The sequence below is a fragment of the Panthera uncia genome (assembly GCF_023721935.1).
Source record: "Panthera uncia isolate 11264 chromosome B3 unlocalized genomic scaffold, Puncia_PCG_1.0 HiC_scaffold_1, whole genome shotgun sequence".
NCBI lineage: Eukaryota > Metazoa > Chordata > Mammalia > Carnivora > Felidae > Panthera > Panthera uncia.
Window position 1 is genome coordinate 108,188,703 of NW_026057582.1, and position 23,905 is coordinate 108,212,607.

General features: G+C 39.3%; 1 protein-coding gene across 2 annotated transcripts in view; it reads left to right on the forward strand.

The window, feature by feature from the left end:
* The first annotated feature begins 2,219 nt into the window (after positions 1–2,219).
* GLCE (glucuronic acid epimerase) overlaps positions 2,220–23,905 on the forward strand; it is a 122,331-nt gene continuing 100,645 nt past the window's right edge. Inside the window, exon 1 of one of the 2 annotated variants that reach the window (XM_049613808.1) lies at positions 2,220–2,417. The gene's annotated coding sequence lies outside the window, so the exon portion shown is untranslated. The remainder of the gene's footprint in view (positions 2,418–23,905) is intronic. The other variant, XM_049613809.1, reaches the window with a different exon arrangement.

Consider the following 23,905-nt stretch of genomic DNA (forward strand, 5'->3'; position numbering starts at 1 on the left):
AATATATATATATATTTTTTTTTTTTTTTTGAGACAGACAGAGCATGAGCGGGGGAGAGGCAGAGAGAGAGAGAGGGAGACACAGAATCGGAAGCAGGCTCCAGGCTCTGAGCTGTCAGCACAGAACCCAACAGCGGGGGTCAAACTCGTCAACTGCGAGATCATGACCTCAGCCAAAGTCGGATGCTCAACCAACTGAGCCACCCAGGTGCCCAGACATATGTATATATTTTTTAACTTCACAGTTTGTTAGTTTGTTTTATAACTTTTACGTATTGATTCATTTAATATGTGGGCCTCTAAATGTAGACTTTTTGTGGACCCCACAAATTTTAGGATTGGTTCTGGCTCCCCATTTAATACAAAATCAAGTTAAATCAGCTTGGCCTGGTTTAGAAGGCCTTTTTCTTTTCTTTCTTTCTTTCTTTCTTTTTTTTTTTTTTTTTTTGGTAATGTTTATTTATTTTGAGATGGGGGGAGGGGAAGAGAGAGAGAGGGAAAGAGAGAATCTCAAGTAGGCTCTGCACTGTCATCTCAGAGCCAGAGGCGGGGTTCGATCTCAGGAACTGTGAGATCATGACCTGAGCTGGATGGTCCACCAACTGAGCCAGCCAGGTGCCCGGCCAAGCTACTGTTTTAAGACCCAGCCTCATAGTCACGTAGTCATGTCTTTTCCCACTGGCCTTTTCTAACTGCTTTTATTTGAGCCACTTACTGGCATTCAAAGTGTACAACTATGAATGGCCATTTTTTTCTTATTATGGACAAGATATGGACAAGGAAACACCAATACATACACATTTTTCAGACCAAGAGGGGGGACCCGCCCCTCACCCCCAAAGGAAAAAAAAAAGTCAGAGGAGTAACTAGGGAATCAGAAGAATGTAGTTAGGCACCAAAGGAGGAGATGGCCACCATTGTCAAAAGCTTCAAAGAGGCCATTGAGAAAGGTGCCCCAAATAGAACATTTGCCCATTAGGAAAGAGGTCTTTTGTGACCATTGAGAGAACAGCAGATGGTGTGGTGTGAAAACAACATTGTAGTGGGAAAAATAAGAGACGACAAAGTGGAGACAGCAAACATACTTTAATGTCTCTCAAGAAATGTGATTCTTAGAAGAGATAGAGTACCTTCAGAGGGTGGAGGAGGTAGGGTGGTTTTGTTCTGTTCAAATGTTGGAGGATACCGAGTGTGTTTGTAGGAGAAAAGAGCTGGATTAGAGGGGAAAATTAATAATGGGGAACGAAAGGTTAGATGATTCAACAAAATCTGGGAATGGCTGAGATCCAGTGCACAGGTGCAGGGGTTAACCTTGATGAGGAGAAAGGGCACTTCTTGCTGTGGGTAAGGGAAGGAGGGCAAGAAGATGAATGAAGGCTACAGGACACGCATAATAATGGAGTGATTGGCCGGACTTAAGGGTGAAGAGATTGGCTGTCATTGTAAAGAAAAGGCTAAGATAGCTTGAATTTTCTGGGGCTGGGCCAGACTTCAAATATTCAAATATCACATTCTCCATTCATTCCTTTCATTTATTCAGTGCCCTGTCTGTACAGACACTGGGGTCTACAGTGATACAACTTTTCATGTAATTTTGGATTTTGTTATACTGGGACTCAAGTGAGATACACTTTTTACTCTTCTAGAAGGCTCAAAGTAGAAATAAATGATCGAATCAGAAGAGTCCTTTGTCAGACCAGATGTCCCAACTTGGGGTTTAGAAAACACGGGCATCTCAACAATGGCGCCCTGTTTGAGGTTGAGAGGGAAGAGAGGCGAGATGGGGGGAAGGGGGATTACACCCGGGTAACCCCAGGAGGGTGCGCCTTCAACCAGGAAGGTGCGAACCTTCTGCGCACTTGGGGCCGCGCTGTAACCAAGGGTAACGGCTTCTAAGCCTACACGGGTGTGCAGACCTGCTTCTTCCCCAAACCAGGGGCGTCTACGGAGGCTGAGCAGGACCAGACACAGGCCCAGCTTCGCCATCCAAAGTGCCCTCCGGCGATCTGCCACCGCCTGTGACTATTTGAGGTCACTGTTACTTTTGCCCCTAGTTAATTGCGAGGGGCGGGGGAGGGGAAAAGCGGTGGGCGGGACGAATCACCTTTTCTATTTTACAATTGGTCGCAACGGGCTCCGAGTCCCGCCTGCTACGCCGCCGCCGACAGGCTCTCCGGGCTGTCACTCGAGCCGCCGCGGCCGCCCCTAGCCGTGGCTGGGATCTCGCGGGAAGAGCGGCGGGCACGGCTGTGGCTTGGTCTCCCGGCTGCGCGCGAAGCGGGAGGGCTCTCCTCACACAAGCGCTTCCTCGCGGAGAGGTTAGAGCTGCGGCAACCGCAGGCCTGGGCCGCCCCTTCCCTGCCGCCGCCTTCTCTTCCTCCGGGCTTCTCGGTCCGCTCGCCCTCCGGCGCTCCCAGGTAAGGAAGCCCGGAGCGCGTCTCGGCTGCGGAGCGGTCGGGGAGCGGGGACTCGGAGCAGCCGGAGCGGGCTGGCTCCAGACGGGGGCGGCTCCGCGGGCTGCACGGCGCTGCCTGGTGGGCGCGAGGCTTGGTGGAGCTCGGGAGCGCGGGGGGCAGGAGGCGGCGGGGTGGGACCCGGGTGCGGGCGCCCCAGGGCGGTGTGGCGGCTGCCGGGGCTCCTGGGGCGAGGCGGTTTATTGGGGATCTTGGGGCTCTTTCCACTTTGGGGTGGGGGTGGGTGGCGGCGCACAGGGTCCCGCCTCAGGGTCCAGGGAGATTTATCAGGGTCCTGGGGGTTCCTCGAGGTGGTGTAGCGGGGTTCCGGAACAGGGAGGGGGGGGTCCTCTTACCGCGGTCTCAGGCTCTTTGGGGGCAGAGGATTCAGTTTAGCAGGTCCTAGGTCTCTGAAGGGGCAGATCATTGGGGTCTTCGGGGGTCCTTTGAACGGGACTGTTTCGCATCCCTGGGTGGAGAAGCAGCGTATTAGGGTTCCGGGGAGGGGGTTCTGTTTATCCGGGTCTCCCGGCGAGAGGGCGATGTATCTGCGTCCTGCAGGGGTCGGGCAGCCTTGGTGGGCTGCTGGGGGCGGAAGGGTGTTCGGCGGAGCCCGGCGTCTTTTCTGGGGTTTCTGTTTTGCCCAGAGGGGGGCGGTAACTTGGCATGGTCTTCAGTCTCTTCGGGGGCGACCGGGCGAGTTATCGGGTCTCCGGGTGATCTCGGATGGAGGGCGCGGCTCAGCAGGCGCTTGGGTGGGCTCGGGGGCTCTAGTGGCGTCCCGAGCCAGCCCCGCTAGACAGTCTGTGGCTGGCCAGCATCCTGGACCAGGTCTCTTTCCTAGATGAGATTTACTCAGCGCCCAGTGGGAAGATTGATGCGTGTCGTTTCTTAGTTGGAGAAATCGTGGGTTTGTTCTGCAGTTTGCTTTTCTCTGCCCCGGGATCCCTGTGGGGGCGTGCTCGGTCTTGCTGCTCCGGGAGCGTGAGAGTGGCAGCGCCTTAGGTGGGTATAGATTCTAGGTTCTTTAGGAGGCGAGTGTCCTCAGGTGGAGCGTGCCAGACGCTGAAGATACAGAAGGCTGTGTGGTTTTGGCTTCACTTTCCTAGATAGTCTGCTTTGCTGATCCTGCAATATTAGATCTGTCCTGAAGTCTTGCCTGAGTGCTGGGCAGAATCAAGTAGTGCTGGGAAGTGTGTTCCGGCTTCTCTTCTGTCCTTTGAAAAACGTTCGTGGAGAGGGATAGCTCTTAAGTTTGGTCTCCAAGTAATGCATTGAATTTGAGGTCCCAGAGCTAGAGCTCTGCGTCACTTGAGACCTGTAAGCTAACAGCTCTTTTAGAGAATCCTGCTTTAACAGTTTGATTGTGAAGCTTGAGTTAGTCTTGACTCTAATGGAGAGTGCTTGGTAACTAGCCCAGTCTTAGGTGAAATTCAGATAAAATGGCCTGTATGTATGTGTATGTGGTTTTTTAAAAAAAATGGATAGCTTGGAAAGTCTGCATTTGCTTGACATTTCTTCAGGTTAGATAGCTACTTTATCACAGAGGCCTGTAAATGAAGCCTGATGTGGCAGGCAGTGGAGTCCATATTCACAGTAATTTTGTAATTTTGGGTAAACAAATTTGACTTTGCCAAAGCAAAGAATTTTGCCTGCTTTAGCCTTTTTCTTAGTGTCAGTTTTTTTAGATTGACATTTCTTTTTGATCTTAGAACCAGAAAGATTAGGGACAGTGTACTTAATCCTTGAGTTTTGCAATCATTTTTTAAAAAGGAGGGACTCCTACGTAGCAAATATTTAACTCTTTGAAGAGTGTAAGAGTTTTGTTTTGTTTTTTGCTTTAGTTATAATTCAAACCAAAATGCCTGATTGACTTTTATGGCTATCGAAACTGATCAATTGAGCAGATATTTGGGTGGAACTATAGCTAAAAAACCCTAAGCAGACCATTTTTCCCCTCATTATTTTTGAAAGACAAATGATAAATTAAGCAAATTTCAGTAACTTTGAAAAAAAAAGCAGCTTTCATGATTTCTAAGTAAACATACTAGTCAGTCAACAAAATCTTTGGTTATCCGCTAGGTGTCACAACATTGGAGGTACAGTGATTTCCAGCTCACATATAACCTACATTGAGCGAGAGAAAGACAGCAAATAAAATGAATACATAAAATAATTAAGATGCTGATAATGAAGAAACATTGGGGTTCAGCTCACTTTTTAAAGTAACTCCTGAGTAATATGATTGATGTCTGTTGTCATAACCAGGAACCAAGTAAGGTAATGATCTATCTTCTGAATTATTAAAGATGGAATAATGATCAGTAGAGTTTGGGTGTTAAATATATATTGACTCTGAGGATTAGTACCTTTTGTTATATAAGCATAAAAAAGTCTGTAAGGATACATATCAAACTTCAAAGTATTGGGGAACGGATTCTTTTTTTAAATGTTTATTTATTTATTTTTGAGAGAGAGAGAGAGAGAGAGAGAGAATCCCAGTATGTGCTGACTGCACAGAGCCCGTTGTAGGGCCCGAACTCATGAACTGTGAGATCATGACCTTAGCCAAAATCAAGAGTCAAGACCTTTAGTCAAGACCTTTAACCTACTGAGCCACCCAGGTGCCCCTTTGGGGCATTCTTTAATAAGAGAGCATTGCAGAGTCCTGGAAGAGAGCTGTTAATTTTATACTTTTGTATTATTTGAATCTGTTTCAATGAGTGGACATAACAAGTGGAAACTAAAGAAGTCTAAAAATTAAAATCTTTTGGTCACTATGCAAATTTGTGAAAGGTACAGTATTTATAAGGCATTTTGTCAGTGTTGCCACTCCCATTGTGTGTACTAGTGAAGGAAAAAATCTATTTCAAGGATCTAAAATTATAGGGGATGGGGAGCACAACAGAATAAGAAGAGTACTGAGCTCCAAATAAAACGTTAACACATGTTAAAGATGTTAGATGTTTAATTATATAAAAATAAATTAGGGGCTCCAGTCAGTTAAACAGCCAACTCTGAATTTCAGCTCTGGTCTTATCTCATGGTTCGTGAGTTCCAGCCCCACATCGGGCTCTGCGCTGACAGCTCCAAGCCTGCTTGGGATTCTCTCTCCCTCCCTCGCTTTGCTCCTTCCTGCCTCTCTCTTTCTCTCTCAAATAAATACACTTAAAATAAAACAAATTAAGGCCTTTCTATTTTAAAATTTAACTATTTCCAAGTTTGAGAAGGGAAGTTTTTATAAACTCCTTAGACGAGAATACTTTGTGTTTCTGTGGATGGAGGTGTTCTTATTGTGGCACAGACTTCAGGAAGAGATTTCTTTTGTCCAACCTATGGACACATCTAATAGATTTGTTTCTCTTCTGAGGCATATGAAACAAAAATAGTTTTATGGTTCATTATTACTATAATTTATTACTATTTATATTTCATTAGTACTATAATGGGTTATTGTTCAAGATTCTGGAATGATAAATATGATACACTAAAGCAATTTTTAGAAAGGAAATCGTAAGATATGAATTCCAATCTTCACTGTGCTATTAACCATATGGCCTTGGGTAATTTCTTAGTCTCTTAGGGCCTTAGTTTCCATATATATAAAATTACAGAGAAGTCCCTGTCAATAATCAGTGCAAACTCCAATTCTAATGATTCTTTTGCATTAGTTTTGATGTTGCCCGTCAGCAGTATTCCGTGTACAAAAAGGAATGGGTGCCTTAAAGAGTAGCCGGTTCTCAGGATACATCTAGATCCATGTATTTTTATATATGATACCTAATTTTAGAAACTTCTTTCTTTTTAAGATATATAGGACATATTTAATTTCAGAATATACATTCATGAAGGTACATGATTTTTTTTTTAATACTTTAGATTTATCTGTTAAAGCATTATTATTTTTATTTCTGATTTCTGGTTCTATAATAGAGTATCTGTGTGATAAGGTAATGTACTTATTTAACTTAGGGTGTAGAATGATGTCTCTAGTGGTTGACCCCCTTTAATCCATTCTTTACGCTCCTGCCAAGGTGACTTCTAAAATGCAAATCTGTTCAATGCTTCTTTCTTAAAATCCATACTCTCCTTTACCTACAATACACATTTAGTTCTAACTCTTTATCATTACTAGGCCCTTCACCATCTGGCTCATTTCCTGCATTTCCCCCGCCGAAAATCTGAAGCTCCAACTGTACTAATCCAGTCAGTTCACTGAAAGAGTCATACTGTTTCCTGACTCAGAGCCCTCTCATATATTCTCCCCACTGTTTAGAATGCCTTTCTTTCTCCTGTCTTGCTGACAAAGTCTGCTGCTTTTTCAAGGTACAACTTAAGCACTGTCTGCTTTTTAAGTCTTCTGTGTCCTCTGGTTGTCCCTCTTTCTTACCTCACTGAGCTATGCACTCTCTGTGTCTTGTTCATTCATTCTCTTATGTTCACTGGTATGCTGTAATTATTTATGTCTGTTGCTGGGTCCTCCCGGACTCGAAGCCAAGTTTATATTTGTCTTACTACTTTTTGAACCTCTATTGCTTATTTTACACAGTTGGCTCTCATTACAGGTTTGAACTATCTGTGCCAAGATTGACCGTTTTCATAATGTCCGAGTTAAGCCCAAATCTAAGTCTTGTCCTATTTTTCTAAAATTTGGGGCTTTTTAAATTATCTTATTCTCTTACCCTATGACCACAAACTGATATTAGATCTGTAGTTCTTATCCTCATATTTAAGAAGTGAGATTCCCAGCACTATAGGAGTTAAGGGTTACTCTGTTAAACTTGCAGATTTTGAGGCAACCACTAATCCCTATAACTAAAATTGGTAAGAAAGTTATAAACTAGTTTGGGTATTTCACATCTTGGTATCAGTGATGTGGTAGGTATTTTTTACCCACCTGGCTGCTTTCTGTATGGGACATGATTGTTGTCAATGCGTGTGTGTCTTTATATTGTCTGTTTATTCGCTGAAGATTTAATGCTTGCTCAGGGTCATTATCTACTAAACAGCATGCTATAACTAGATGCAGATCCGTTGTACTCCAAGTTCTATGCTTTTCCAAATCCTATACTGCTTTTTGAAATGTGACTGCTTATTTAGTGTATTAAAATTATTCATAGATATTTTATTCATTTTATAAATTGAAGAAGTAGGTTGTAATGTTTATTCATTCAGTTTTTTCACAAAAGCTAAAGTAGAGAATTTGAGATTGTTTGGACTTAAGGGATCATTTAATCCAACCCTTCGTGTAGCATATGAGGGAATTGACACAGGCAAGAGTAGTTGAATGACTTGCTCAAGATCGTGCAGCTAATTGGTTAAGATTTTCTTTGTTAAGCTAGTTGTACACATAGGTGTTAAAAAAACCATTACTTGAAAGGAATACCAGGTGCCTCTTCCCTCCTCCCCCCAAGAATAAAAGCCTGGAGTGGCTTTTAGAAAAAGTGATGTCGAGGATCTCAGAGTCTTAAGGACACGGCTCAGAGAAAATCCGGACTTTGGATCATGACGCGTGGAGACGCCTTGGTGCCTTTACTCACGTAGTTCCCTAGTCTTTGCTTCTGTCCTTCCTCTTTTTTCTTTTTGAAAATCTATCCTCAGTTTACTAACTTTATGCCTGATGGAGTTGTTATTGGTGTCAGCCTTACCAGTAACCATTTAAGTGCCACCCACAGGGCAACTGTAGAGATAGAAAAAAAGCAAAAAATCTAGTCACTGCCCTAAGGGGCTTGGTTTATTTGGGAGTGGGTGACAGTATGTATTTGATTGCAAGGTAGTATATAAAGATGTCATGAGCGATACAGCTGTAGGAGCTCAGAAGATATCAGGGTGGATTGGGCTAGTAGTTACAGAAATTTCTGTGTGAAAAAGATTTGACTTAAGTTAATCTTTTAAAAATATTTATTTATTTAGTGTTTATTTATTTTGAGAGAGAGTGCCTGTGTGTGGGAGAGGGGCAGAGAGTGAGGGAGAGAGAATCCAGGCAGGCCCTGCGTTGTCAGAGCAGAGCCTGACTCCGAGCTCTTAACAAACTGAGATCATGACCTGAGCTGAAATCAAGAGTCGCATGTTCTACCCACTGAGCCAGCCAGGTGCCCCAATTTAAGTTAATCTTTATTTTTTTAAACAAACTCCCTGTTTTTATTATTATTATTTTTAATATTTGCTTATTTTGGGGAGACCGAGAGACAGAGCGCAAGCAGGGGAGGGGCCGAGAGACGGGGAGACACAGAATCCGAAGCAGGCTCCAGGCTTCGTGCTGTCAGCACAGGGCCCGACATGGGGCTCAAACCCATGAAGTGTGGGATCATGACCTGGGCCGAAGTCAGACTCTTAACTGACTGAGCCACCCAGGTGCCCCTAAATTAATCTTTAAATGAGGAGGTGGAGTCAAACTCTTCATTAAACTCTCATTGTTTTGCTTTGTTTTGTTTTCTAATCTTACCTTTGCTTACTTCCCTGCAGTCATGGTGGACTTCTCTCTGTTTCAGGAGGCCTGAAACATGTTCTTCCACAATCCGTGTCTCTTTCCCTTCCTTCAAGTCTTAGTTAAAATATCACCCCTTCTGTGAGGTCTTTATTGGCCACCTTGTTTAAAATCACAGCATCCTTTCTACACTCTCTTCCTATTTCTCTTCCCTGCTTTGTTTCTTTGTTTTCTTCTTTCTGTTATCCAGCATACTCTATATTTTTATTGTCTTCCTACCCCTAGTATACTATAAGATCCATGAGGGCAGGGAGTTTTACTCATTTTATTCAGTGCTATCTCCCTAGCACCCAGAACAGTACCTGTTACTAAGTAGGTGCTCAGATTTTTATTCAATAAATAAGATAATTGAACTTTAAAGCAGGAATTTGAAAATTATTTGATTTAACTTCTCCTTCCTTTGTTCCTCTTTCCTGGCTGGCATAGAGGAAGGGGAATTTTTCTCTTCCATTTTCTAAAAAAAATGTATGGGACTTCAAGAAAATCATATACAGTACAGAAATTCTAAATAGCTTAATGAACTTCTACATGTGTAAACATGTAGTCACCAGCCAGATCAGGATATAGAACACTTCTAGGACCTTAGAAACCTTCCTCATGTTCTCTCCTAGTCAGTATTTCCCAACAGTAACCATTATTCAGGCTTCTCTCATAATAGATTAGTTTTGTTTATTCCTGAACTTCATACAAATTGAATCAACCTGGTTTCCTTTGCTCAGCATTATGTGAGATTCATCCATGCTTTTTTTTTTTTTTAACAGTAGCTCATTCTTTTTCATTGCAGTGTAGTATTCTGTTGTTGAGTACATATATTTTTTTCTATTCTTTTGATACATTTGGGCCATTTCCAGTTTTTAGCTCTTAGGAACAAAGCTGCTGTGAACAACTTTGTACCTGTCTTTTGGTGGACATAATGGTTAAGTTTTTGGCTAAATAACTAGGAGTTACTTATCTCCATATATAGAGAGACATGCACATAATTCTTAATCCCACATGGTTTTTAGCACATGTTAGATGATCATTAAATGATTGAAGATAAATTATTAACTAATCATGTACTGTGAGATTATCTCGAACTTATTAAAAATATTGGAGAACTGTTTCTGGTCCACACTTGTTTCTTATATCTGACATAAAACAGCTTTATCCAGGCTTTACACATTTCTCTTTCATCTGGGTTTGCCTTTTTTTTTTTTCTAAGCCATATTCCTTATTACTTGCTCTTCCTCCTCCAGAAAATGGGAGAAGAAATATGTGCAGGAAAGAGACCATTCAAATTAATTAATTTCAAGATGTGAATTTCAGAACTGGTTGGCTATTTTTCTATAATTTTTCAACAATAAGTCATTTTTTCTGACATTTGCTTCTATATATTTCTTTAATATTCTATATGCTTTGAAATCAACTTTGCTAATGCGTTCATAACATGGGTAAAAAAGCTTTGAGTCTGTTTTTTATTTTTGTCATGTGTTAGTTATGTTTTGGGGTATGTCAAGCAAAGGGTTTCTTTGATGGCCTTAAATAATTCTAGAAGTGGCTTTAGTTGGTGAATAGTGCAAATAAGAGCTCCTACAATAATAGAAGAGATCTGGAGGAATATTTTTCTAATTCTGGAAAAGTTTACAGTTTTCTTTTGAAGTGATTTCTAAGCTGACTTGAAAGACTAATAGGAAACAAGGTGGATAGGATACCTCATAGGGAATGGGGTGAAAGAACACTCTAGGTAGGGAACTGCATTTGCAGAGAGAGAGCAGAGAGCGAGCGAGCAGGGCGGATTTGAGGATCTGCGGGTCATTCAGGAAGGCTGCAGCAGTGGTTTTCAAGCTCTAATGTGCATATGAATCTCCTGGTGCATATGAATCTTCTAACATGCTTACAGGTGATGGAAATGTTGCTGGTTCAAGGATCACACTTGCTTGCAAACTGCTGCGTTAAGATGTAGAAAGAAGGTGAGAAGGAAGGAGTGGGGAGTGAAAGCAAGGACCATCCCATGAGTCTTACAACCAATGTAAGGAATTTGGGCTTAAGGCAGTGGTAACCCAATGAAGAGTGCTAAGAGTAATAGTGAACTTGTGAGTTAAGTGGTCAGTAGTGGTGGATATAATCTTGAGGGATATACTCCATCTACATTTGCAACTATACAGATTAATGTCTGAGAAATGATCATTTGTTCATCAATAACTACTTTTCCCCCTAGCAGACTCTGCTTATTTAAAGGAAAAGTTTGGTTATATTTATTAGTCTATTTTTTTATTTTTTATTTTTAAAAATTTTTAAATCTTTATTTAGTTTTGAGAGAGAGACAGAGTGTGAGCAGGGGAGGAGCAGAGAGAGAGGGAGACACAGAATTCGAAACAGGCTCCAGGCCCCAAGCTGTCAGCACAGAGCCCTATGCGGGGCTCGAACTCACACACCATGAGATCACGACCTGAGCCGAAGCCGGACGCTCAACTGACTGAGCCACCCAGGTGCTCCTGGTAATATATATTAGTTTAGATGTTATATGTTTGTTTAAGGAGTTCTTTCTTTCAGGGGTATTATTTATCCTAATAACTATCATTATAATTTAACTCATAATTACATTATTAATCCTGTTTGATGGGATTTAATTATTGTCCATATTGTGTACCATATTATAGTCTGATGTTTTCTTTTATTTTTCTTTTATTATTATTAAAAAAATTTTTTTTAATGTTTTTATTTATTTTTGAGACAGGGACAGAGTATGAGCAGGGGAGGGGCAGAGAGAGGGAGACACAGAATCCAAAGCAGGCTCCACGCTCTGAGCTGTCAGCACAGAGCCTGACACGGGGCTGGAACTCACAGACTGTGAGATCATGACCTGAGCTGAAGTCGGACGCTTAACCAACTGAGCCAGGCGCCCCTTCTTTTATTTTTTAATTGTATTGATTTAAAAATGAGCTAGCTGCTAGTGCTTATTGTATTGAATGGTAGTGCTTATTGTATGATAGGAATGATCTTAAGATACACAGTAATTTGAGTTGCTCTTTATTGGTTTCCCTAAATGCTATTAATTAGAAGGTTTTGACTTAATTTGTTTCAACTACTTTTTTTTTTTTTTTAATTTCAGCTGCTTAAATACTATATCAGTTTGGGATTCCTGGGTGGCTGGGTCGGTTAAGCATCTGACTCTTGATTTCAGCTCAGGTCATGGTTTCACAATTCGTGACATTGAGCCCCACATTGGGCTTGCGCTGACAACATGTTGCCTGCTTGGGATTCTCTCTCTCTTCTCTCTCTCTCTCTGCCTCTTTCCCTACCCCTCTCTCTCAAAATAAATAAATAAACCTAAAAAAACAAAAATAAATACTACATTAGTTTTGCAATATTGTAAATTTAAGAATAAAGGTATGTGTTTATGTTTTGTAGGTTAATATTATATTTTCCTCCCGATTTTATAAGTTCTAGGTACTCATTTTAAAAACTTGGAGAAATACAAAAGACAAAAATGTAAGCTCAGCCCAAATATAAGCATTACTAATGTTATGTTATACATTCTTTTTCCTCTTCCGATGATTATTTATTCATAGTGTGCTGTTTATTCCCCACCAAGCATTATATCATGAAGAATTTCCTATTTGGTAAAATTATTTCAAAACCTAAATTTTAATAGCGCAACGTTCTATTGAATGAATGTGTAGTGATTTAACCATTCCTAATTATTGAAAAATTTTTCCTCTGCTGCTAACATTGAAGAAAATCTTTGCATAATTGTTCTCCATACTTATTTTCTTAGGATAGGAATAAAAATTTTTAGTCAAAGATAAGACAAAAAAATTAGATACTGTCATATTGTTTTCTAGAAAGGTTATGACAATTTGTATGCTAGTATTCAGCTTTTCTAATTTGGTAAGCAGAAATGATCTTACTTTAATTTGTATTTTTTTATTATAATTGAAGTTGAACATTGAACATTGTAAGTTGTTTTTAACACAATTACATATTAAAATATTTTAAAAATATCTTAAAAAAAGTTTTTTTAATGTTTATTTATTTTTGAGACAGAGAGAGACAGAGCATGAACGGGAGAGGGTCAGAGAGAGAGGGAGACACAGAATTTGAAACAGGCTCCAGGCTCTGAGCTGTCAGCACAGAGCCCGCCGCGGGGCTCAAACTCACGAGCCGCGAGATCATGACCTGAGCCGAAGTTGGGATGCTTAACTGACTGAGCCACCCAGGCGCCCCTAAAAATATCTTCAAGAGAAAGCCTCATGCATTATTTTGTAAGGCAAAATATTTTAACTGGAATTAATAGACAAATTAATTTTTGAATAGTTTTTACAAAAGCATACAAAATTCAAAGACCCAAACAGTTGCCTGAGAGGCAACCATTGTTAATCACTTTCTTGTATATATTTCCAGATGTATGGTAGAGTGTGTGTGTGTGTATTTGTATGCCGGAACATTAGACAAATTATGGAGAACATTCATTAAAATACTGTCTAGTTCAGATGTGGGATTGTGTACTAAATTGTGTACTAAAAATTAGAAAGGGTCTAAAAATGATTAGTATCTGGCCACTAGCCCAGAAGGAAGAAAAGCAGGGTCTGGCAGCATTTGGCAGTAATTTTCTATAAGACAAGTGGCCTTAGCTCTTTTTATTATTGGATCGATTCTTTGACAATAGCACTTCTGTTTATGGTACCAATTCTGTAGCACTGTTCCAAAAAGGAAAGCCAAGTTTTTGAAAATTAGTTGATACCTGAAAGAAACTCTAAAGTACAAAACCTATTTGGAGGTATTTAGGGGAAAGATTCTTTCTTTCTTTCTTTTTTTTTTTTTTGGTGTTAGGATTTTTTTGCTTGAGAGTTAAAGTTTTAGCAGAATTTTCATGACTTTGTTGCTTAACATTGGAAGCTTGAGCTTGAATAATTACAAATAAAATTTATCATTTTCCTAAACTCTTATTTACCTAATTCAGAAACCAATTATCCATGATATAAATATATATATATTTTTTTTAAATTTTTTTTTTTTAACGTTTATTTATTTTTGAGACAGAGAGAGAGAGAGCATGAACGGGGGAGGGTCAGAGAGAGGAAGACACAGAATCTGAAACAGGCTCCAGGCTCTGAGCTGTCAGCACAGAGCCCGACGCGGGGCTTGAACTCACGGACCGCGAGATCATGACCTGAGCCGAAGTCGGCCGCCCAACCAACTGAGCCACCCAGGCGCCCCAAATATATTTTTAAAGTATAGTTTTTAAAAAGTTTTCATGCTAATGCTACTATATGGTGGTAATTGGTCTCATACATCAAAGATCTTGAGCTTGACTTGAATGTTACTGCTAAATATGCGATTCGAGCAATAAGAATCAGAGGTTTTAATTGGATTGTACAGAGCTTTAATGCTTTAGGCATAAAAATGTTTGCTTTTAGGATAGATTTCTTTTAAGGCTCTTGTTTCCAAAAATAAAATTTGGGGATGGCTATGAATACTAACTGAATACTAACTCTGTGTGGCCCAGGGTAAGTAGGAGTATTATGAGAATTCCTATTTGTTGGAATTCATATCTTCCATTCCAGATTAATTATGAAGTTGTAAAGGCTGCTCAAGAGTTTGCACCTGATAGTGGTTGATAATATTTGAGGAATTTAAAGAAGGAGTTTATCAGAGGTCAGAAAAGATCATCTTAATTTTTAAAACAGGTTTAATTTTGAAGTAGTTATGTATTCCTAGGAGAATTGCAAAGATAGTACAGAGAATTCCCATACACCTTTTACTCAGCTTACCCTAATTGACATCTTGATATAACCATGATTATCAAAAGAAACGCATCCTGATTTTTAAAAAGAAAATTCGACAAAATTTCTTTTAACGACCTACTATATATAAGAGTGTTTTAGCTGAAGTATATACAATGTTGGAAAACAAGTAAAGGATGCAGATAATAATAAACTGATGAGTTAGGCGTTATTCCTAAACAAATTCTCAGATTAAAAAAAATTTTCTTCTTAATGTATGTTTATTTTTGAGAAAGAGAGTGCAAGCTGGGGAGGAGCAGAGAGAGAGGGGGACAGAGGATTTGAAGTGGGTTCTGTGCTGACGGCAGCAAGCTGTTGCAGGGCTCGAACTCACAAACCTGATCATGACCTGAGCCGAAGTCAACCGACTTCGGTGGTGTCAACCGACACCACCCAGGTGCCCCCAAATTCTCAGATTTTTGAACACACGTGTTGTTGGTACTTTGAAAAGAAGACGCTGATCACTAGGAGCCAGCGTGGGTTCCCAGAGAACAAGTCATGCCACACTGGTCTCACTTCTTTTCTTATAGGGGTAAGTAAACTGGTAGGTACCTCAGGAGATACTCTGCCATTGTACGTCTAGAATTATAGCCACATTTATTGGATTTTTAATTTTGTGCTGGGCACTGGGTTAAATGCTTTACATAGATTGCCTCATCTAGTACTGTTTTACAAATGAGGTAAGGGACCCCCAAGGTTATACAGATAGCATTTGACAGCCTTTTATGATATCTTTATAGACAAGTTAGGGAAATGTAGTCTGAATACTTGCATAGGTAGGTGGATTTGTGATTGATCAATGGGCTGATGTTAAAATTAAACTGCAATTCATTCTTAGTGTGTCCCTCAAGATGCTGCCTTCCCCTATGTCCTATTTAAAATGTTTATCCATTACTCTCAAAATTATGAGGGTAGTATGTTATGTGACAGAATCAGGATCCTTCCTCTATTAATTTTTTTTTTTTTTTAACGCTTATTTATTTTTGAGACAGAGAGAGACAGAGCATGAACGGGGGAGGGTCAGAGAGAGGGAGACACAGAATCCGAAGCAGGCTCCAGGCTCTGAGCTGTCAGCACAGAGCCCGACGCGGGGCTCGAACTCACGGACCGTGAGATCATGACCTGAGCCGAAGTCGGACGCTCAACTGACCGAGCCACCCAGGCGCCCCCCTCTATTAATTTTTAATAATTAGACTTTATCTAAAAAACTACTTGTAATAATTCTATATTTGATATGTCTGGTTCATAGGGACAAAAAAATTCTTACAATTGAATTTTTTTTTTTTTTTAATCTGCACAAATACAGTATTGAAGGCTTGGAGGGCTAACAGGTGGGATTTTTTTTGTTTGAAGTAGGTGTGTGCCTAGGTGGGTCTATTTGTCTGAAGTCGATGAGTCAGTGGTTTATTATAACTGCACCAAAGGCTCACACTCACTTAAACAGCATTATTTTGAAGTAGTTTGTCTAAAACATAGTTGATTATCCTTTTCTATTCTGCCTTTAGCTGAGTTCTCAGTTCTATTTGCCACATCTTGAGGAGGATGTTGATAGTGTATTCAGAAGGAGGGTAATCAGAATGAAGCAGTGTCTGAAACAGATACTTGCAAAATAATTGAAACATTTGAGATTTTCAGCCAGGAAAAAAGAAGACTTTAGTGGGGTATATGGGAATGCTTTTCAAGTTGGTAATTGAGTGATCTTTAACATTCTTCCTGACTCAAATGTGTGGTTCTGGTAAACACATGAAGGAATGGCACGTGGAAGAGGGAGTGAAGCATATCTTTTGTATCCCCAGAGGATAGAACTAGGAACAATGAAAGTTAGAGGAAGGGAAATATTGGTACATGATGAAGGTTTTTTGTTTTTTTTGTGTGTTTTTTTTTTTTTTTAACATTTATTTATTCTGGAGAGAGACAGAGCATGAGTGGGGGAGGGGCAGAGAGAGCAGGAGACAGAATCTGAAGAGGCTCCAGGCTCTGAGCTGTCAGCACAGAGCTCGAAGTAGGGCTCGAACTCACAAACCGTGAGATCATGACCTGAGCTGAGGTTGGACGCCCAACCGACTGCGCCACCCAGGCACCCCATAATGAAGGTATTTTTAACAATCAAAATGAAAATAGAGTGGACAGTTTCTCACTGTGGTGTTAAAGCGTGTGTTGAGTAGTGTTTAATCAATGTATTCTTTAAGGACTTTTCCAACTCTGATTTTTAAAAATTATTTTACTTTTAAGTAATCTTTACATCCAGCGTGGGGCTTGAACCTTCAGTCCTGAGATCAAGAGTCACATGCTCTACCAACTGAGCCAGCGAATACCCCCAATCTTTGTTTCTATTTCTTCATTGGTTATAATTCCCCAGAGTAAAATTTTCTCGTGGGTACATCATTTATTCTCAGAACCTTATGGTCTTATATAGTATAAAGTGTTAGTAATAACAAAGTTAAACAACAGCAGAACATTTTTCACTTGCTAGGTTGATAAAGATTAAAAAGTTCAGTAATACCCCACCATGGCAAGGATGTTTAGAATTGCTCACTCATACACTCTAGGCAGGAATGTAAATTTGTGCAGTTTCTTGGAAGGAAAAGTTGGTTTTACTTATTAAAATGGTAAATTTTCATACTTTTTGACTCAATAATTTTAAAGAATTTATCTTTAAATGCCTAAGCCCTAAATGATTTTTTTTTTGAAGAGAGAGAGAGAGAGAGAGAGAGAGCAAACAAGAAAGCAAGTAGGGGAGGAGCAGAGGGAGAGGGACAGAGAATCCCATGAGCCCCATGCTGGACTTGATCCCACGACCCTGAGATCATGACCTGAGCTGAAATCAAGGGTCAGATGTTTACCCGACTGAGCCACCCAGGTGCCCCCTAAATGATTCTTTATATGGGTTAAATAAATGATTGTACAAGCATACAATGGGATGTCACACAGCCATAAAAAGAAAGAAAGAGGGGCGCCTGGGTGGCTCAGTCGGTTGAGCGTCCGACTTCAGCTCAGGTCACGATCTCACGGACCGTGAGTTCGAGCCCCGCGTCAGGCTCTGGGCTGATGGCTCAGAGCCTGGAGCCTGCTTCCAGTTCTGTGTCTCCCTCTCTCTCTGCCCCTCCCCCGTTCATGCTCTGTCTCTCTCTGTCTCAAAAATAAATAAACGTTAAAAAAAAAAAAAAATTTAAAAAAAAAAAAGAAAGAAAAAAGGAGTACTTCTGCATGAATTCATCTTTAACACATTATTGAGTGAAGAAAGTAAGTTGCAATACAATATTTATGGTATGCTGACATTACTGTAAAAAAGTAAGCTGTGAAAAAAATGTAAGTTGTGTGTATGTGGGTGAATATGCAAATATATATGCACACATTAATAAGCACATTTATGCTTCTATGTTAAAGACTTCTCTGGAAGGATGCATAAGAAAAGGAGTAGTTTCTTCTGGAGAGGGGCTCGGAGATTAGAAGTCTGAGATCTCAGTAAGACTTTGGTTTGCTTACGTACACTTTACACTTTTATACTGTGTGTGTGTGTGTGTGTGTGTGTGTAGGTCGGTCAAGAGTGTGTTTCAAAATTTTTTTTTGTTTGAAGTAATTACAGATTCTTAGGAAGTTCTTAAATTAGCACAGAGAGGTCCCATGTACCCTCATCCAATTCCCATCATTGGTCACATCTTACATAACTATAGTACTATATCAAAACCAGGAAATTGGCATTGGTACAACCCACAGATCTTGTTCAGATTTCACCAGTTTTACATGTATTCATTTGTGTGTGTGTATAATTCTTTGAAGTTTTATCACATGTGTGGATTTGTGTAATCAACATTACAACTGAGATACAGAACTGTTTTATCACCAGTAAGATCCTTGTGATCCTTTATAGTCATATCCGTCCCCTTCTGGCAACCACTAGTCTGGACTCCATTTTTGAACTCTGCCATTTCCAGATGATATATAAATGGAATCAAAAAGTATGTAATCTTTGAGACTGACTTTTTTTTTTACTCGGCATAATTCCCTTGAAATCCATCCAGTTGTTGGATATATCAATAATTCCTTTTTATTGCTAAACAAAATCCAGTGGTATGCATGTACCAGAGTTTATTTAATCTTCACCCATTGTTGAACATTTGGGCAGTTGCTACTTTGGCTATTACAGCTGTGATCAACATTTCTGTGTAAGATGTGAGATTTCATTTCTCTGGCATAAATGTCTAGGAGTGTGAATTACTGGGCATTATGGTAAATATTTAAGAAAGTGTAAAGTATATTTTAAGAAGCTGTCAGCCCATTTTCCAGATGGTATACCATTTTAGATTCCCATCAGCATTGTATGAGAGGCCTAGTTTCTCGCTCTTTCTTGGCATTTGGTATTGTCACTACTTTTTACTTTAGGTGTTCTAATAGGTGTATAGTGGTAACTCTTCGTGGTTTAATTTGCATTTCCTTGATGACTAATGATGTTGAACATATATTTGCCATCCGTATCCTCTTTGGTGAAATGTCTCACGTCTTCTATTTTTTAATTGAATTTTTTGTTTTACTATTGAATTTTGAGGGTTCTTTATTCTAGATAAGAGTCCTTTGTTATAGAAGTGGTTTGCAAATTCTGTATTTGTCTGTTTAATCTAACTTGTCAAATTTATTGGCATAAAGCTTTCATGTTTTCCTGTTATCCTTCTAATATCTATAGAATCTATAAAGCTGTCACTTCTTTCATTCCTGATATTGGTTGTGTCTTTCTCTGTTCCCCTCATCAGTCAGGTTAGATGTTTATTAATTTTATTGCTCTTCTCAGCGAAATCAGTGGGTTCCGTTCTAGACCACTGCAGTAAAGAGAGTATTGCAATAAAGTGTGTCAGGTGAGTTTTTTTGTTTCCCAGTGTGTATAAAAGTTATGTTTATACTATACTGTAGTCTATTAAGTGTGCAATAGCATTGTGTCCAAAAGAACAGTGTACATACCTTAATTTAAAAATACTGTATTGCTAAACTTGCAAACTATCATCTGAGCTTTCAGTGTTGTAATCACTAATCACACATCATCATAACAAATAGAATAATAAAAAAAGAGTTTGAAATATTGTGAGAATGACCAAAATGTGACACAGAAGCATAAAGTGAGCTAATACTGTTGGAAAAATGGCACTGATGGATTTGTCTCAACACCACATTGCCACAAACCTTCAATTTGTAAGAAACACCATTATCTGTGGAATATAAAAAAGTGAAGCGCAGTAAGGGGTACGCCTGTACTCTTAATGTGATTATTGATGTGATTGTGTTTAAGTCTGTCATCTTGCTATTTGTTTTTCATTTGCCCTATCTGTTCTTTGCTCCTTTTTTCTTTTTTCTGTCTTCTTTTGGATTAGTTGAGTATTTTCTATGATTTTGTTTTATCACATCAGTTGCCTTTTTAGCTGTAACTGCTTGTTTGTGGTTGCTTAGGGTTTATAGTATATAAATTTTTATAGTATGCATCTTTAATTTCTCTACTTTCAAAGTTAATATCATTTTATTTATAATAATACGAACCATAGGAAAGAATATTTTCATTTCTCTTAGTCTTTATGCCGTTGTGATACATTTTACATTTACGTGTTATAAACCCTCAGTATACTGTTATTATTTTTATTTAAACAATTTTAAATAGATTTAAATAATAAAATATCTTATATATTTCCCCTTGAAATAATCATTTCTGCTTCATTCCTTTAGGTAGATCCATATTTGTGTCTGGATTTTCCTTTTGGCTAAAGAATTTCCTTTAACATTTAAAAAATGTAGGTCTGCTTGTGATGAATTCTTTCTACTTTTGAGTGTCTGAAAAAGTCTTTATTTTGCATTCATTTTTGAAGATAATTTTGCTGGGTATAGAATTCTGTATTGACATATTTTTCTTTCAGTGCTTTAAAGATGTTCCAGTGTTTTCTCATTGGCATTGTTTCTGTGAATATGATGTTGTCCTTACCTCATTGTTCTATACATGACATGTCTATTTTTCTTCTGGCTGCTTTTAAGATTTTCTCTTTAACATTGGTTTTGGGCAGTTTGATAATGTACCTTTGTGCAATTTTCTTAAAATTTTTTTTTTTTTTTTTTTTTTTTTTTTTTTTTTTTTTTTTTTTTTTTGTGGTTGGATTTTGTTGAGGTTGTTTATAAAGCTCTTTTTGGTCTTTACACTACTATTATCATGAATTTTACCTTTATATGTGTTATAAAAGCCTAGCTTAGGCTTATAATTTTCTTTAAGTTTGGAAGATTTCAGGCATTATTTCTGTAAAACTTTGTATAAATTTTTAAAAATTTATTTATTTTGGGAGAGAGTGAGTGGGCGTGCGTGAGTGGGGGAGTAGGCAGAGAGAAAGGGGGAGAGAGAGAGAGAGAGAGAGAGAGAGAGAGAGAGAGAATGAATCCCAAGCAGACTCTGCAACGTCAGCACCAGAGCCTGATGTGGGGCTTTAGTCCATGAACTGTGAGATCATGACCTGAGCCAAAGTCAGATGCTCAACGGATTGAGCCACCCAGGTACCCCTATTTCTGTAAAATGTAAAAATATACTTTCTTCCTTCTGGGAGACTCCAGTTACCTATAGGTTCAGCCACTTATAGTTCACTTTTTTTTTTTTAATTCTTTTTTCTCTCTTTTTTCCTTTTAGGTAGCTTCTCTTGCTGTGCCTTCAAGTTCACTAATCTTTTCTTCTGCATTGTCTACTCCGTGCTAATGCTAATTTCCTCTAATGTATTTCATCTTAGTCATTGTAGTTTTCATCTATAAAATTTCTGGTAAAAGGGGCACCTGGGTGGCTCAGTTGATTGAGCATCCAACTTTGCTTCAGGTCATGGTCTCGTGGTTTGTGAGTTCCAGCCCCACGTCAGGCTCACTGCTGTCAGACTGTCAGTACAGAGCCTGCTTCAGATCCTCTGTCCCCTTCTCTGTACCCTCCCCAGCTTGCACTCTCCCCAAAATAAATATTGAAAAAATTTTCCATTACAAAAAATATCTTCCATGTCCTTACTTAACTTTTTCACATGTGGAGTATGGTTATAATGACTATTTTAATGTCCTTCTATGCTAATTCTAATATTTGTGTTCTGAGTCTTTTAGGAAGTAATTGTGATAAAATTCGCATAACATAAAATTTAACCATATTTAAATGTACAAATAAGTGAAATTTAATACATTAACAATGTTGTGCAACGATTACCACTGTTTCCAGAACATTTATCACCTCAAAAGGGAGCTTTGTACCCATTAAATCATTCCCCATTTCTTCCTATTCCCTTAGCAACCATTAATCTATTTTCTTGTCTCCATGAATTTGCCAGTTCTGGATATTGCATGTAATGGGATCATGCAATATGTGCCCTTTTGTATCTTGATTCTTTTGCTTAGTGTATTGTTTTCAGGGTTTATTCATGTCATAGCATGTCTCACCCCTTCACTTCTTTTTATGGCTGAATAATACTTGTATGGATATAACACATTTTATCCATTTATTCATTGATGGGCATTTGAGTTGTCTCTACTTTTGGCTATAGTGAATACTGCTATTGCGAACTTTTGTGTAAAGTTTTTTGTTTAAATACCTGTTTTCAATTTTTGGATGTATATATGTATGAATGAAATTACTGGGTAATGTGGAAATTATATGATTAACTTTTTTTTTAAGATTTTATTTTTAAGTAATCTCTCTACCCCACGTGGGTCTCAAACTCACAATCCCGAGATCAAGAGCTGTCCACTTCACTGACTGAACCAGACAGGTGCCCCGTGATTGACTTCTTGAGGGATTGCTATATTGTTTTCCACAGTGACTATATAACATTTTACATTCCTACCAGCAATGTATGAAGACTCTACTTTCTCTACATCTTTGCTGTTATTTCTTTTGGTTTTTTAAATTCTAGCAATTCGTCAATCCTAGTGGGTAGGAAGTGGCATTTCACTTTGGTTTAGACTTGCATTTTCCTAATGACTAGTGATGCAGAGCATCTTTTCATGTGCTTAATTATCATTTGTGTATCTTCTTTGGAGAAATATCTAGTCAAGTCTTTTGGCCGGTTTTTATTTTTATCTTTTTTATTTATTAAAAAAATTTTTTTTAAATTTTTTATTTAAAAAAATATTCTTTTAAGTTTATTTATTTTTGACAGAGACAGAGTGTGAGCATGAGCTGGGGAGGGGCAGAGAGAGAGGGAGACACAGAATCCGAAGCAGGCTCCAGGCTCCAAGCTGTCAGCACAGAGCCCAATGCGGGGCTCGAACTCACAAACTGCGAGATCATGACCTGGGCCGAAGTCAGATGCCTAACCGACTGAGCCACCCAGGCGCCCCCCCCCCCAAAAAAAATTTTTTTTAACGTTTATTCATTTTTGAGAGACAGAGAGAGACAGAGCATGAGCGGGGAAGGAGCAGAGAGAGAGGGACATACAGAATTCGAAGCAGGGTCCAGGCTCCGAGCTGTCAGCACAGAGCCCGACGCGGGGCTTGAACTCACGAACGGCAAGATCATAATCTGAGCCGAAGTTGGACTCTCAACTGTCTGAGCCACCCAGGTGCCCCATCTTTTGGCCAGTTTTTAATTGGGTTTGTCTTTTTGTGGTTATAAAATTTTTTTGTATACTCTGGATACTAGATGCTTGTCAGACATGTGATTTGCAAATATTTTCTCCCATTGTGTAGGTTTTTTTTTTCACTTTATTGATAATAATTTTTTTTAACTTATCTTTAGAGAGAGAGAGCAGGGGAGGGGCAGAGAGAGAGAGAGAGAGAGAGAGGGAGAGAAAGAATCCCAAGCAGGCTCTGCACTGTCAGCGCAAGCCCTATGTGGGGCTCTATCTCATGAACCATGAGGCTATGACCTGAGCTGAAATCAAGAGCCAGAGGTTTAAATGGCTCTTGATGATATTTCTTGATGCACAGGGGCACCTGGGTGGCTCAGTCAGTTACGTGCCTGGCTCTTGACTTTGACTTGGGTTATGATCTTGCAGTTTGTGGGTTTGAGCCCCATATCAGGCTCTGTGCTGACAGTGCAGAGTCTGCTTAAGATTCTCTCTCTCTCTCTCTCTCTCTCTCTCTCTCTCTCTCTGCCCCTTCCCCACTGGTGTGCATGCTCTCTCTCCAAATAAATAAATAAACTTAAAAAAAATTTTTTTTGATACACAAAATTTTTAATTTTGGTAGAGTTCAGTTGATCTGTTTTTTTTTTT